The sequence below is a fragment of the Cynara cardunculus genome (assembly GCF_001531365.2).
Source record: "Cynara cardunculus var. scolymus isolate 2C chromosome LG 2, CcrdV1, whole genome shotgun sequence".
NCBI lineage: Eukaryota > Viridiplantae > Streptophyta > Magnoliopsida > Asterales > Asteraceae > Cynara > Cynara cardunculus.
In genome coordinates, this window is record NC_037529.1 from 66,230,080 (window position 1) to 66,235,236 (window position 5,157).

General features: G+C 34.9%; 1 pseudogene; it reads left to right on the forward strand.

Annotated features, from left to right (window-relative positions):
• The first annotated feature begins 457 nt into the window (after positions 1-457).
• Positions 458-4,522, forward strand: LOC112506332 (annotated as a pseudogene).
• The last annotated feature ends 635 nt before the right edge of the window (positions 4,523-5,157 follow it).

Sequence of the window (5,157 nt, forward strand, 5' to 3'; positions counted from 1 at the left end):
ATTTTAAATCCAATCCATTCCAAATCCCATGGAATCCAAATCCCTCATGGGAATCCAAATCCCTCAAAAACATTCCTGCAAACCAAACGCACCCTTAAAATCTCTTAAAACTCTTAAACTCTTAATCTCTTAAAACAACCTTTATTGCCTTAGATACAACCTACTAAAGCTTATTATACATAAAACCCCTCCATCCGTATCCCTAAACCCAATCCCTATCCCTAAACCCCCGCCATCCCTGATCTGGTTATCCCTAAACCCAATCCCATATTTATCGGCAACCCTATTCCTAAACCCAATCCCTTTTTATCGCCATCCATATCCTATAAACAAAATCGATTCCATGAACAGAGATTTTGATGAAACCGATTCCAACCCAATTCGATCTCTCGGTGTCCAGGTGGATCTAGACTCTGTACTAACAATGACGTCTTGAAGAAGAATGCTTCTCGATATCATGATCGTCGGAGATCGAGCAGGTATGTGTTTATCTCTCCAAATTTAGGTCAAAATTTCACTTAGAACCACCGTTGATTCTGAGATCATGATATGATTGAATACGAAATTAGTTCAATCATAGGAATTAGGGATTGTTTACTTGGTCTCATCTTGTATTCAAAGTTGTCCTTTAACTATGTACATACCTAAACTTTATTTAACTTTTGAGAGGCTATTATATATACTGCTAATCCCCCATGTTTCCCTCTCTCCCTCTTTTTCTTAATGTGTGCTTTATAAGAACATGATTAGTGTTATTGCTTTTGATGGTTCATGCAGTGAATGCTTCAGAGCTTGGCCTTGATGTTGAATACTATATCTTATTGGTGAGTGGCTGAAGTTCTGTGTTTTTTACTGGGCAAACATGTGGCAACAAACAAACTCACCATCATTGTTTTGCCTATAATCAACTCTTACCAATTATGCACTCTCTCAGAAAAGGGGAAGAAATTGGTCAGTTATTGTTGCCATAGATTTGTTCTTTTTCATTTTACTGTCTATTGGATTGAWTTCAAAGTGTAGGGATCATGGAAGTTTTTCCTTTGCTACATACATACTTTAGTTTGTTGTATAACTTGTATATGTTGCAATTTTACTGATCTACTTTCTTTTGCAGGAATTTGCTTTATGTCCAATGACTTGATATGAATTTCACATTTTATCCATGTAGTGTTGCTACTTCATTTTCAAGGTTAGTTCTCCATTCGTTCTATCGGTTTTTTGGTTAGTGTTCTTTATAACTACCATTTTTTGGTTTTATAATTGTTCATGCATAAAACCACACTAATCTATTTTTTGATTTGATAATAGTAACTCCTAATTTCTGGTTAGATTGCATATCCGCTTGCTTTTGGTGCAATTTGTGYATCCATAGACATAAACTCTTCATTGGTAGCCCGTAGCCACATGRACAACTGATTAGAACCACTGTACTATTGTATCAGGTTTGAAACCTCTACTTCTTTGGCTTTTGTTAGTTGGTTATCAAATTATGTTAGTAAAATTTTTATAGGATTGCTTTGTTATTTTGAGCTATTAATTTTTCGTTTATAGATCACAAAATCTTTATATATATTTATTATTCTAGGTTGGTGTCTGCTTTAGATGTTCCTACATGATCATGTTATGGTTTCAGCAGTTGCTGCTTTGTATYAGCCTTCTGTTTTGATCAGATTAAGGTGGTTGGATTTGAGTAMGTTCAGAACCACATGATCATGTCTATTTTGATTTAAACCATTGTACCCTYTCTGGTTCATAGTCATATATGAGTTTTCCTACTAATTTTCATTTCCTWTGTTTCAAGAAATAAGGATCTCTGAGTTTATGACATGGTGTAGAGCTTTATTATTCTTTGTTGACAAGGTAATTTAACTTTTTTTCTTAAAGTAAGTCTTAGAAACAAGTTTCATTTTTTATGTTTTCCACATGGTTAGAACATTGAGTTAGCATGTTATCGGTGTTCTTTGCATGTTATGGTTTATTGCTGTTTTTACACTTTGGTTGTTTGGGTTGTGGGTTTGTTGTTTGTTTGGCCAGTTCAAATCTGTTTTCAGGGTTAGGCTCTCTTCTTTACCCTATTTGGATATACCATTGATTTGGAGCGATTAGCCTGATGATTCTGAATCCAGGCCTTATGCACCTGAAACATACTTCTTTGGGTATCCTATCCTATTGATGATTATGAATCCAGACCTTTTCGCTTTGTTGTTCTTTATATATATTTTACCTTTCAAGCATTTTGTAGAAACTGGAAGCTCTTCTCATTGGGGTAGAGGTCTGGTTTGCTTACATTCCCCTACCAAACTTGCTAAGGTTAGAATTGTWACTGTTACATCTTGTTTTACAGTTTCATTTTACCAATCTTTGATTAGGACATGAAGATTTTGGGATTATGTACTTGTAGCTTGAAAACATGATTGTTAAAACACGGAGCCGTTCTCCCAATCTTTTTATTTATGTTAATTATTGCAACTTATCAATTTTTATGCCTTCGTAAGGATGTTGAGGTTAAGGGGTTGTTTACCAAACACTTCCCGGGTAAGCGCTTTCTAAGTCATATTATCTTACCGGATGAATATGGTAAGGATCAAAAATCTTACCCGGTAAGAGCGAGACAATGACCAAAAGTTATTCTGTGTAGGGGTTTCTTATGAAATACAAAGTTATATGTGATAGGATTTATACATCCATGTTGGCTGGCCTTTGTACCGAAAATATGGTCATGCATTTGAGGTTAGATCTTGTTGACTTGTGAAGCTTTGCTCTTTTCTGAAGTTATCTATGTTGATGCTTTCTTTTCCTGCTTTCAGGCGTTCAAATCAATTGTTAATGATCCTGATTATGTGCTTAAGTCACTCACTTGTGTTGTCAGAGAAATTGGTTCAGATGGAAAGGAGGTAATTATGCAAGTTGAGGTGTTTTAACCAATGATGTTCATCGTAATTGCCCTTAGCATTCCCACTTTGTAGGTGGCAAAGGTGGTTCCTGACATTTCAGAAGATGTAAAAGAGGCTTTGGTTAGGATTTAGGAATATCAGAAGACGGATGACGCCACAACTGTTGAAAATTCGTGCTTATATTGAGATGAAATGTTTCCCATTTAATGGTGTCCTTCACATCAAGGTGCCACTCTTCTCATTCTTGTATCTAYATATTTGTTTATTTTTTTGGAGTGGTTTGATTTATTTGTAGTAAAAATTTATATTAAAGAACTCCGAGTTTTGAAGACTTGTTTATGTAATAGGAAGCTATGCGACAAGCTGAAGCGGTTGGCACCAAAGACTGTCAGTGAAAATTAAATTGGTTGCTCCATCATCTTATGTTCTTAATACTCTGACTTTGGACAAGGTAACCCCACATAATAACATAAAAAAATACTGACGAAAGTCTTATGGTTCATTTTGATATGAGAGTCGGTAATCGCATGTCAACCATTACAATGTATAGCAACTACCCTTGAGAGTACTCGTCATATCAWCAAGAATGTGAAGCTATTTTTCTGTTTGTTTCAGCTCCAAAAATATATTGCATTAATTTGTTCTTTTTATTCTCACATCCAGCAAAATATTATTCAGCATAATTTGCTAGCCTCTTCCCAATCAAGGGCTTAGATATAAGATTCAACCCTTGACGATCTTCAAGTGCTTCTACGGTCATAATTTTGGTTAGCCATGTGCAAGGACCATTTGTTTAGTTATCTTGTAAAAAATTTCATCATCTTTGATGTATTTGATATTGCAATAGGTTTCTATTAGAGGTTGTTGATGGAACTTTTTGAATKTGTATATGAACAAGGGATAAGAGTTCTTCCTGAAGCAATTGCTGCTTGTGCTGTTGCAATAGAACGTCATGAAGGGAAACTGACCATAAAAGAGTCACCTCGAGCAGTAAGTATTAAATTTCCCTCCTTCCTCTCTCCAGTGCCATGACAACTATTATTCTAGGTTTTCAYTGCTTGGAAGGTTTAATTCGTAATTAGCATGTGACGTTATCTATTTGGCTTGCTTTAATTCTAATGTGTGAAACATATTTAATCACACTACTACTAGAATTAGTTATTTGGTTGGCATATGTCCATATCTCAGTCACTGTTTAGGCCAAAACTGAAGGTTTCTTTTTGATCCCATCATAACAAGGGCAATGTGGTGGTTTCATTGGCTTTTTGTTTCGAAACTAGGATTGATTGGCACAATATGATTAGATAGCATTTATATCAAAGATAAGTTTATATTGAAGTGAAGGATAAATATTACAAGGCGAAACGAGTATTTTAGRTGGGGTTGCATGGAACTGATGATAGTAGGTTTAAAACCAATATTTGGGTTTGGTAGTTGATGCATAAATTTCTTTGTGGCAGGTGAGTGAATGGGAGGACAAACTGCTTGCGGAACAGATGGCAAAACTTGAGTGTCAAAATGCAGAGGTTAGTGGTGATGAAGACAGTGAAGTGGAAGAAGATACAGGCATGGGGAGTTCTTTTCGTGTAAACCAATGGCATCTACTAAGTTTTGATCCAAAAAAATGATTTGGTTGGTATGTAGTTGCTATCAATTTTATTGGTACTTACCAATTGATATGATGATGATGATTTCTGGGTAATGACTTGTAAATGTGAAGATATTATTTGTAAAATGGGGTGGGCTTAGGATAGAAGGTGTAGCCCATTGACACTGAAAACAAAAAGCAAGAGGCAGGTCATGCTCATATACATAGTCTGTCTGAAATGAATATGGGGGATGATTAAGATTTAAGAAGAGCGAAAGCTGAAGGATGGAATTCCTCACCACTAGACTAGCATGCATACATGCATACATGTTAAATTTCTCAGGTGGTATGGTAATCTTTAAACTGTGGTTTGGTGGTCTTGAGGTTTTGTTGTTTAATTTGAGAACTTACCGACTAACCCATGAATAATGAATTTTAGAGAATACTTTAAATAGATGGTAAAACCCAAATTGCTACATGTACATTTATTTATGTGCTTAAAAATGTAGTTTTTGAAATTATAAAAAGATTCGGTGGCATGAATTAGAGCAAGGATATGGCGATCATGATTACTTTTACATGTGGATGTTTTAATAATAAAATATACGTATTTTAAGATGTTTATTAAAGTATATATATATATATATATATACACACATATATATATATACATAT